Below are 11814 nucleotides of genomic sequence, written 5' to 3'. Positions count from 1 at the left end.
ACATTTGCCCAGGTAGACTTCCAACTCTGTCCAGCCAAATATACCTGCAGTTAACAGGAGAGGCTGGCACAGGTCTCCCCTGCTTCCTCCCTGCTGGAGGTGGGGCTGGGGCTTAGGATACAACTGCAATCTGATCTGGATGGAAAGAAGGCTTCCCTTGCCAGCACTAAGATTTTCAGTGCACCCTGCTTCCCCTCATGGCAGGGGCAGAGTCTGGCCTCTTTCTGACTTGGACATGTTCAAATTTTATCTGTTCTTAGGGTTATAATTTAGCCTGCCAAATTTACTAATCAGTAGCTGAAGTTGGTGCCCAACTATCTCTTCCTCCCCTGTTTTTTTGGGAAGTGGAGCCTCCAATTCTAGCCACAGATTAGCTCCTAAGGTGGCTTGAAATGCCAGTGGAGGATTGTCACCGGCTTCCAGGACATGGAGTACTTTACTCATGAATCTTCTCTGCAGGTGGGTAGTCTCCTCCTTCCATTCTTTCAAGGATACTGGAGGATGTTCTTCTGGTCTCCTGGAGCTCCCAAACAGGAGCTTCAGATAGCTCTGGGTGATTACTAACTGCCCTGTTGCATGAGCTGACTCTAGGCTCCTTACTCTCCTGTCATCTTGCTGGTTGTCTATCCATTTATTTTTTTTAACATCATTTCTGGATTAAAGTGGTTTCTGTTTTAAATTTTACTACATTGTTTAGACACACATCTTTAAAAAGAAAATTCAAACAAAGCCACATCCCTCTTATGAAGACTTTCCTTTTACTTGATGAATAATATACAAATAAGGTTTACTGACCTTTAAGGTCTTTGAAAAATTGACTCAAACTTACCTTTAATTACCATATCCTGCTATTTGATTTAGTCAATATATACAGCAATGTCCCCACAAATTTATTTATTTTTTAAATCTTGTTTATTAGAGTATTTGTGAGTTTACAGAAAAACCATGCAAAAAATACAGGGTTCCTATACACCACTCTGCCACCAATGCCTTGTATTGGTGTGGAATGTTTTTTACAAGTGATAACACGATATTTTTACAATTTTACCATTAACTAGAGTCCATTGTTTAACATAGCAGTCACTGTGTAGTGTAGTTCCATGGACTTTTTTAAAAATTTTCTGTTACCAGCTATATAGTCTAGCATTTCCCCTTTTAATCACATTCAGAAATGTATTTCAGTGGTGTTAATTGCATTCACAATGTTGTGCTACCATCGACACCATTCATTACCAAAACCTTTCCATCATTCCAAATAGGAACCCTTAAACTTTGTATATTCTAGCTTTATAATCACAATGACCTTTTGTTTTGTCTCAAGGTAGTTGGAAAACCTATAGCCAGTAGACTGTGTTCACACACACTAATATTTTCTAGTGTGGCCTTTTTCTTCATCTATTTCCAAGGCTTGATTTCCCAGCACAAAATCTTTTTTTTTTTTACCTATTAAGTTACTTCATTCATTGCAGAGAGGGTAGACCTACATTTCCTTTTTTAACTTTATTCCATTAAACATGGATTTAGAACTTTCAGCATCGTAAAGGTTTAATAAATATAATATTAATTTATTTAATTGATACTCCATAAATGTAGGGAGATTACATTTAAGCTAAATAAAATTGAAACCATTATATTTTATTCCAGAAATGTTCTTTTTGCTTCTTTTATAGGAGGTTTAATGGATTTTTCTTGAATAAAATTCTAAACCTGTGAATAATCATAAAAGCATACTGAATGCTAGGTTTTGTAATATATTACAATTGCTTAATTTTTTAAAATTACAATTTAGGAAAGATCATTCCATACATTTCAAGGAATTTTCCTTTACTTATTGATATTTGATAATAGGGATATGACCACTCATATTTTAGGCAGCACTAAATCTTTTTCCTGTTTTGCTTGGGCCCTTTTTATTTTCTTTCTTTATTTTTTTAATGTTACATTAAAAAAATATGAGGTTCTCATATACCTCCAACCCCGTCACCCAACTCCTCCCCCAATAACAAAAACCTCCTCCAACATCATGAGACATTCACTGCACTTCGTAGATACATCTCTGAGTACTGCTGCACCTCATGGTCAATGGTCCACACCATAGCACACACTCTCCCACAGTCCACTCTGTGGGCTATGGGAGGACATACAATGTCTGGTAAATGTCCCCGCAGCACCACTCAGGACAACTCCAAGTCCCAAAAACGTCCCCACATCACATCTCTTCTTCACACTCCCTACCACCAGCAGCCACCGTAGCCACTTTCTCCACACCAATGCCACATTTTTTTGATTACTAACCACAATAGTTCATGAATAGATTATCAGTAAGTCCAGTCTAATCCATACTCTAATCCTCCATCCTGTGGACCTGGAATAGTTGTGTCCACTCCATATCTATATCAAGAGAGGGCTTAGATTCCACATGGATGCTGCTTGCAATTCTCCTGCTTTCAGGTGAAGGCACTCTTGGCTCCATGGTGTGGTGGTTGACCTTCTTTACCTCCATATTAGCTGAGGGGGGATAAGTCCAATAAATCAGAGTGTAGGAGTTGCAAGTCTATTGAGGCTCAGGGCCTGGCTATCACATGGTCAGTCCAAAGATTCAAGTCCCCTGGGTATACATTAAACCCCAGCACCAACTACAGATCCAGTAAAAGTAACAGGAGAGGTTTGTGAACAAAGATCATATCTGAATCCAGCTCCATCATACAGAAACACAAACTGCAAAGTAGGGCCAACTGACATGGGACTGAACTCCATCTGCCATGACCATAGAAACTGTGGGTCTCTGGCCCTCAGAAGAACCAATATCTGAGGTTGTATCTACTTTATCTGTCTTTAGGACTCTGCTGAGGTGTGCATAAGGGTGACCCCTCTGATAACCTCCTGGCTCTTTTTGGAGACTCATAGCCATATAAACTCATTTGTCCTTTCCATTTCCCCCTTTTATTCAGGTCAAAAAGCATTTTTAACTCCGGGTATTATATGTAGACTGAGATGTTCTGCTGGTCTGAGTTGACCCTTTTATTCAAGGTCATTTTCTAGTTACATCATCAGCTGGTACTTGGTAGTAATCCCTCAACACCAGAGAGGCTCATTCCCGGAAGTCATGCTGGGGGGAATGCAACGCATTTACATGCTGAGTTTGGCGTTGAGACTGGCCACATTTGAGCAACACGGAGGCTGTCAGGAGGTAACTCTTAGGCACCCTGCAGCTCTAGGCCTTGTTCTTATTTCAGGTGCACAGGTTCACAAGCATAGTCATTAGTCAAGGTCTCATTGTTGGATCTTCCTTCTTTCGTCTTTGCCATTGCATTTGGGGGGTTGTTGCTGTTCCTTTAGGGAATGTGATAGAGCTCCCCTGGCTAGGAACTCAGCACTCCCTCAGTTGTTTTTAATTGTAACCACTATGAAAATATCCATTTTTATGTACCCTGGATATATACTCAGAGAACTCCCTGCCAGCCATGTGTCCCCTGTTAATAACACCCCACCCCAGTATTCCTCCCCTGCCATTGTTGAACCTCTGTGCTCCAAAACTTCTTCAAAAATGAAGCCTAATATATTGCCAGGTTCCATTAATAGTAAAATGGAATATAGTGATGAGTTTAAAGGTTAGATATAGAATACACATTAATTTTTAGAAAAATTAAGGTAAAAATAAATTGGGGTATCAAAAAATTAAAAGATGTAAAAGCTTTGTTTTTAATATTTTGCCTTCCATCACTGCAATAAATGTGCAAATTGGCAAGGCAACTTCTTCCATCTTTTCCTCAGTGTCTATATCCTTTGACCTTTTTTCCCTAATTATTAAGCTTGTCTTCACAAAAGTTTTAGATCACAGTAATTCATTGAGGTCATTTAGTATTTGTCCTTCAATGCCTGGGTTGCTTTGCTCAAAATAAGGTTCTCAAGATTCAACCATGTTATCCCATGTTTTTAGTGTATTTGTTCTTAAAGTCGAGTAGTATTCCATTGTATGTATATACCACATTTTATTTATCCATTCATCTGTTGATGGACATTTGGGTGACTCCAACTTTTGGCAATAGTGAATAATGCTGCTATGAACATTGGTGTGCATATATCAGTTTGTGTCCTTGTTTTCCATTCGACTGGGTATATACCCAGCAGTGGAATTGCTGGGTCATGTGGCAGATCTATAGCTCGTTTTTGGAGAAACTGCCAAACTGTCCTCCAGAAGGGCTGGATTCTTCTGCATTCCCACCAGCAGTGGATGAGTGTTCCCATTCCTCCACATCCTCTCCAGCATTTGTAGTCTTCTGTTTTTTTCATAGCTGGCAATCTTATGGGAGTAAGATGGTATCTCATTGTAGTTTTGATTTGCATTTCCCTAATAGCTGGAGATCTGGAGCATTTTTTCGTGTGCTTCTTGGTCATTTGTATTTCTTCCTTGGAGAAGTGTCTGTTTAAATCTTTTCCCCATTTTTAAAATGGGTTGTTTGTCTTTTTAATTTTGAGATATAGGAGTTCTTTATATATGCAGGTTATAAGTCTCCTATCAGATATATGGTTATGAAATATTTTCTCCCATTGTGTTGGCTCTCTTTTCACTTTCTTGACAAGCTCCTTTGAGGTACAGAAGGCTTTAATTTTGAGGAAGTCCCTTTTATCTATTTGTTCTTTTGCTGCTTGTGCTTTTGGTGTGAAGTTCATGAAGTGATTTCCTATTACAAGGTCCTGTGGCTGCTTCCCTACACTGCTTTACAAAGTCTTTATGGTCTTGATGCTTATATTTAGGTCTTTGATCCATCTTGAGTTGATTTTTTTATAAGGTGTGAGTTGGTAATCCTCTTAAATTCTTTTACATATGGATATCCAGTTCTCCAGGCACCAATTGTTGAATAGGCCATTCTCTCCCAGTTGAGAGGATTTGGTGGCTTTATCAAATATTATATGACTATATATATGAGGATCTCTATCAGAACTCTTAATTTGGTTCCATTGGTCTTTGTGTCTCTCCTTGTGCCAATACCATGCTGTTTTCACTATTGTAGCTTTGTAGTATGTTTTGAAGTCAGGTACTGTTATTTCTCCTATTTCATTTTTCTTTTTCAATATGTCTTTGGCTATTCAGGGCCTCTTTCCTTTCCAAATAAATTTCATAGTTAGTCTCTCTAGTTCCTTAAAGAATGATGTGTTGATTTTTATTGGGATTGCATTGAATTTGTACATCAGTTTTGTTAAGATAGACATCTAATATTTAGTCTTCCTATCCATGAACAGGGAATATTCTTCCATTTCTTTAGGTCTTCTTTGATTTCCTTGAACAGTGTTGTGTAGTTCTCTGTGTATAAGTCTTTTACCTCTTTAGTTAAATTTATTCCTGGGTATTTAATTTATTTATTTACTATTGTGAATGGTATTTGGTTCTTGATTTCATCAAAAGATTGCTCATTATTGGTGTACAGAAATGCTACTGATTTTTGTACATTTATCTTGTAACCTGCGACTTTACTGAACTTAATTTATGAGTTAGAAGCTTTCTTGTAGACTTCTCAGGGTTTTCTATGTATAGGATCATGTCATCTGCAAATAATGAAATTTTGACTTCTTCCTTCCCAATTTGAATGCCTTTTATGTCTGGTTCTTGCCTCAGTGCTCGACCAAGTACTTCTAAGACAATGTTAAATAAGAGAGGTGACAGTGGGCATCCTTGTCTTGTTCCTGATCTTACAGGGAAAGATTTTAGGACGTCACCATTGTAAACAATGTTGGCTGTGGGTTTTTCATATATACTCTTTATCATGTTCAGAAAATTTCCTTGTATTCCAAACATTTGCAGTGTTTTTATCAAGAAGTTTGCTGTATTTTGTCAAATGCTTTTTCTGCATGAGTAGATATAATCATGTGACTTTTTCCTCCAATCTGTTTATATGGTGTAGTACATTGATTGATTTTCTTACGTTGAACCATCCTTGCATAACCAAAATGAATCCCATTGGTCATGGTGTATAATTCATTTAATGTGTTGTTGGATATGGTTAGCAAGTATTCTGTTGAGCATTTTGGTGTCATTAGAGAAATTGGTCTGTAATTTCCCTTTCTTGTGATGCCTTTGTTTGACTTGTTACCAGGGTAATGTTGGCATCATAGAATGAGTTAGGCAATATTTCTTCTCTTTCAATTTTTTGGAAGAGTTTCAGCAAGAGTGGCATTAGTTCTTTCCAGAATGTTTTGTAGAATTCACCAGTGAAGCCGTCTGGCCCAGGGCTCTTCTTAGTTGGGAGGTTTTTAATGACTGATTCTATCTCTTTCTTTGTGATGGTTTGTTGAGATCATCAATTTCTTCTTTCATCAATACAGGCTGCTTATGTGTTTCTAGGAATTTGTCCATTTCCTCTGAATTGTCATTTTTGTTGGAATATAGTTTTTCAAAGTATCCTCTCATGATCGTCTTTATTTCTGTGGGATCTTATTTTGTGTATTTTTATCTTCTCTCTTTTTTTGTTAGTCTAGCTAAGGTTTTGTCAATTTTATTAATCTTCTCAAAGAACCAGCTCTTGGTTTTGTTTATCTTTTCAAGTGCTTCCTTATTTTCTATTTCATTTAGTTCTGCTCTTATCTTTGTTCTTTCTTTCTTTCTTTCTTCTTACTGTGGGTTGCTTTTTTATTTCCTTTTTTACTAATTTCTCCAAATGTGCAGTTAGTACTTCAATTTTTGCTCTTTCTTCTTTTTTGATGTATGAATTTGTTGCTATAAATTTCCCTCTCAGTACTGCTTTTGATGCATCCCATTAGTTTTGGTAGGTTATCATTTTCATTAGTTTCAAGGTAGTTATTAATTTCTTTTGAAATTTCCTCCTTCACCAACTGTTTTTCTAAGAGTGTGCTGTTTAATGTCCATATCTTGGTGTGAAATCTGGGTCTGGTCCTCGTAGATTTCCAGCTTCACTCCTCTGTGATCAGAGAAATTATTTTTTATGATTTTGATCTTTCTGAATTCCTTGAGCCTTTCTTTGTGGCCTAGCATATGGTCTATCTTGGACAATAATCCACGTGCACTTGAGAAAAATGTATACCCTGCTGTATTCAGGTGTAATGATCTGTATATGTCTATTAAGTCCTGCTCCTCTAATATGCTGTTCAGAGTTTTTGTTTATTGATTCTCTTTTGAGATGTTCTGTCCAAAGTTGATAGTGGTGTATTAAAGTCCCCCAGTATAATTATAGAGGCATCTATTATTTCACTTAGCTTTTCCAATGTTTGCCTCATGTATTTGGAGGCTCCCTTGTTAGGAGCATAAATATATATGATTGTTCATCCTTCTTGAAAGATTATCCCTTTCACTAATATGTAGTGTCCATCTTTGTCTCTCACAATTGTTTTGTATTTAAAGTCTATTTTGTCTGATATTAATATAGCTACTCCTGACTTTTTTTGGTTATTGTTTGTTTGTAAGATTGTTTTCCAGCCATTCACTTTCAACCTCCTTGAATCCCGGGGTCTATCTAAGATGTGTTTCTTGTAGACAGCATATAGATGGGTCATATTTCCTTATCCAATCTTCCAGTCTGAATCTTTTTACAGGTGAATTTAATCCACTGACATTCAGTGTTATTACTTTCAAAGAATTATTTATGTTAGCCATATTTTCTTTGGACATGTGTTTGTCTAAAATTTTTTTCTTCTCTTTTTGTCTTTTTTGTTGCTTGTACACTCTCCTCCAACTCTGCCTCTCCTGTTTTTTTCTTTGTTCCTGCAGAACTCCCTTTAGTATTTCTTGAAGGGCAGGGTTCTTGTTGGCATACTCTTTTAATTTCGGTTTATCTGTGAATATTTTGAACTCTCCATCATTTTTGAATGCTAGTTTAGCTGGGTAGAGTATTCTTGGTTGGAAATTTTTTTGTTTTATTATCTTGACTATATCATACCACTGCCTTCTTACCTCCATGGTTTCAGATGAGAAATCAGCACTTAATCTTATGGAGCCTCCCTTGTATGTGATGGTTTTCTTTTCTCTTGCTGCTTATAGAATTTTCTCTGTCTTGAGCATTGGATAATTTGACAAGTATATGTCTTGGGGTGGGCCTGCTGGGATTTATGGTGTTTGGGGTGCATTGTACTTCCTGGACATGTACATCCATCTCCCTCAGTAGATTTGGGAAGTTTTCAGTCATTATTTCCTCCAACACCCCTTCTGTCCTCTTTCCCTTCTCTTCTCCTTCTGGGATGTCTATAATACGTATGTTTGTGCATTTTGCATTGTCATTCAGGTCCCTAATTCCCAGTTGCGTTTTTTTCTACCTTTTTATTGATAAGTTCTACTCTCTGATTTCAGATGTACTGTCTTCCACATCACTAATTCTGTCCTCTGCCTCTTCTAATCTGGTGCTCTTTGCTGAGAGGGTAGTTTTGATTTCTTGAACTGTGGTGTTCATCACCATCATATCTGTTATCTTTTTGTGTGACTGCAATTCCTTCTGTATTCTCTCCAAGTGTTTTCTTCATATTGTTAATCTCTTCCTTTACTTCATTAAGTTGGTCTCTAATATATATGTTTTGAGAGCTCCTCTTCCTGGTTTTTAGTTTGTTCATTGGATTCAGCCACGTTTTCCTGATTATTGGTTTGGTTTGTAGTTTTTTGTTGCTGTCTGGTCATCATTTTATCTTGACAGGTTTAATCAGTTCCTTAGCTTCTTTGTCTAGTCTTGGGGATTAATTAGTTGTTGTTCATGTGTAAGTGTCTTCTCTTCATCACTTTGTTCTTCTTACTCTATTTTTTTGTTGCTGGCTAAGTTCACTTTGAAGGAAAATTTAGGGCCAGGGAAAGCAAAATGAGTAAGAAAAGAAAATGTATAAAGTAGTATTGGTAATAAATGTTAACAGAGAAACAATGTGAGATCTAGGAGAATGGATATTAGACTCATGTAAGTTGTGTAGAGTCATAGCAGTAAGTAGAGTACCTATAATGAGATAGTCAACTGAATATGGGGAGGAATATAGTATGAATTAAAAGGCCAGTATTTTCATGAGAGAGGGAAAGAGAAAAGAAAGACAATAATATCAAGAGTGGAGAAAAGAAAACAGAACAAAGATATGAGAAATTAAAAAATCAGACAATTTGGGGGCCAAAGAAAGGGAGGTGGAATGCAAGAGAAACAGTAGATGATGGAGGATAGAAAGATGTAGAGGAAAGGGAGAGTGTAGGTGGCCAAAATTAATACACACAGAAAAGAGGAAATGGAGGATGAGGAAACACAGCAAATGTGAAGTGCTCCCTGCAGCACCTATTAAATAAAGAAAATAAAATAAAAAAGAAGAAAAAGAGAGAAAAAAAGAGAAAAAAGGGGGGAAAATAAAAGGGGATGAAACAAGCAAGATAAACAGAAAAAAAACTAAATAAATGAAAAAGAACCTTGTGGGATAAAATAGGAGATAAGACCAGGAGACAATGCAACAGTAGCAACCATGATAAAAAAAAAAAAGAATCAAAGTTTCAAGCTAGGAATCCTCTTTGCAGTTAAATAAAATGCTTAGGGATCTTACATTCCCTCTTTCTTCCATCCTCATTTCTGTCTCTCCCAGGTCAGCTGGAAAGCTGCCTGAGAGGTCCGGTAGGAGATTTAAGTGGGTTCTTGTTGAACCAACTCAACACAGAAGACAGTGACTCTTTATTTCCAGCATGAGAGCACTTACACCTCACCAGCAACCCCAAATATGGGATAGCATGTCCTACAGTCTCTTCCCCTTAGGTGTGCTAGAGGAGGTCTAATTGATTTTCTGATCCACCTCCTCCCAGACCAAGTTTCCTATCCTAGGACATTTAGGTAAATTGGGCTTTCTCAGCAAATTCACCTCTGCTTTCTTCCCAGACTCTCCCCAAGTCAGCTGGTACACTCCTCAAAGCTCAAAGAAAAAAAAAAAACGTGGAGTGCTAGGGTAATCAAGGACCTCAGACGGGCCTCAGGGTGCTGGATTTGGGGATGGGAAGTCCGGGATATTGCAGACTCAAGGTATGTGAGTCTGTGGAGTGTGGGCTACCAGGTTTTAGGGTATACAGACCTGGGAACCATGCATCCAGTAAACATGGGGTTTGGGAATGCTGTAGCACAACAAAGATTTCAGGGATCCCTGTGGCTGGGCTGCCAGCCTTAGGGGGAGGGGTCCCACCCACAACTTCTGAGCTTTGTGTCAGAAACCCAAAATTCCACCTCTCACAAGAATCTGTCACTGTCTCACCAAATTGACATCCAGTCACCTCCTGCCCTGCAAGCCCCTGAAACAGCCTGCTCAGGGTCTGGGAACACCTCAGCACAACAAAGTTTTCAGGGATTACCACATCTGGGCTGCCAGCCCTAGGGGGAAGAGTCCCACCCACAACTTCTGACCTCTATGTCAGAGACCCAAAATTCTACCTCTTGCAAGAATCTCTTCTGTCACTGTCTCACCAAATCAATGTGCAGACACATCCTGCCCTGCAAGCCCCCAAAACAGCCTGGTCCAGCAGAACTCTGATCGTACTCACCTGCTTCTTTGCAGGAGAGATTAAGAGATGCACTCACCCAGACACCATCTTGCCCCTAGCACTAAATCTTTATTGTCATTGATTTGTCATAAAATCCCTGAGGTTAATACATGATATGACTTCATCTTTCAGAAGTGAAAGGTCAAAGTAAGAGTAATTCAGGGGACCAATGAGAGTGCCTCCTCTGGATTTATTCTGATAGGTTTTTCAGACAAGTCTCAGTTAGAGCTGGTTCTCTTTGGAATAATCTTGTCCCTTTACCTCATGACCTTTCTAGGCAACACTGCCTATCATCTTGGTGTCCATCTTGGACTCTAAACTCCACACTCCTATGTATTTTTTTCCTCTCCCATTTCTCCTTCCTGGACCTCTGCTTCCTCAGCAGTATCATTCCCCAGCTTCTAGTCAACCTCAAGTGTTCAGATAAGTCCATCACATATGTAGACTGCATGATTCAACTCTATGTCTCCCTTGTAATGGGCTACACTGAGTGTATCCACTTGGCTGTGATGACCTATGATCACTATGTTGCTGTTTGCCATCCTTTACATTATATTTTTTCATGCATCTTTGGCTCCGCCATGTCTTGGCCTCTATGGAATGGTTCAGTGGGGTGGCCACTACATTGATTCAGTCCACACTCTCCCTTCAGCTGCCCTTCTGTGGTCACTGCCAGGTGGATCATTTCTTCTGTGAGGTCCCTGTACTCATCAGGTTGGCATGTGTGGACACCACCTTCAACCAGGCTGAGCTCTTTGTGGCTAGTGTATTATTCCTGGTGGTGCCTTTGTCACTCATCCTAATCTCCTATGGGTACATTGCTCAAGCAATTTTGAAGATCAAGTCAGCCATTGGAAGACATAAAGCATTTGGGACCTGCTCTTCCCACCTGATGGTAGTCATCTTCTATGGAACCATCATTTTTATGTATTTGCAGTCAGCCAAAAGTAGATCCAAGGACCAAGGAAAGTTTGCTTCCCTCTTCTACATCGTGGTGATCCCCATGCTTAACTCACTCATCTATACCCTGAGGAACAAGAAGTAAAGGCAGCACTGAAAAAAAAATTTTTGGAAACTCTATGACTGAGTGGGACATGATTATCAAGAAACATTTAGGAGAGACTTACTAAGGGTGAATCACTTAATGAAGGGTGACTAAATAACTAATTTTGTTATGTTCATGACCCTGTCAATGGAATTCAGTAGAAGAGAATAAATTAGAGCTTGAATTTCAGAATCTGAACAATCTGAGTTTGAGTGCCCATTTCACCACAGAAGAGCTGTGGGACTTGGCCAATTTGCACAACTACCATTACATTATTTCTAAA

General features: G+C 38.5%; 1 pseudogene; it reads left to right on the top strand.

Moving 5' to 3' along the window:
- The first annotated feature begins 426 nt into the window (after window positions 1-426).
- LOC131279270 (olfactory receptor 2G2-like) lies at window positions 427-11531 on the top strand (annotated as a pseudogene).
- Window positions 11532-11814: the final 283 nt, after the last annotated feature.

The sequence above is a fragment of the Dasypus novemcinctus genome, chromosome 7 (genome assembly GCF_030445035.2).
Source record: "Dasypus novemcinctus isolate mDasNov1 chromosome 7, mDasNov1.1.hap2, whole genome shotgun sequence".
NCBI lineage: Eukaryota > Metazoa > Chordata > Mammalia > Cingulata > Dasypodidae > Dasypus > Dasypus novemcinctus.
Note: the sequence above shows the minus strand (reverse complement) of the source record. Positions and strands in the feature narration are given on the sequence as shown.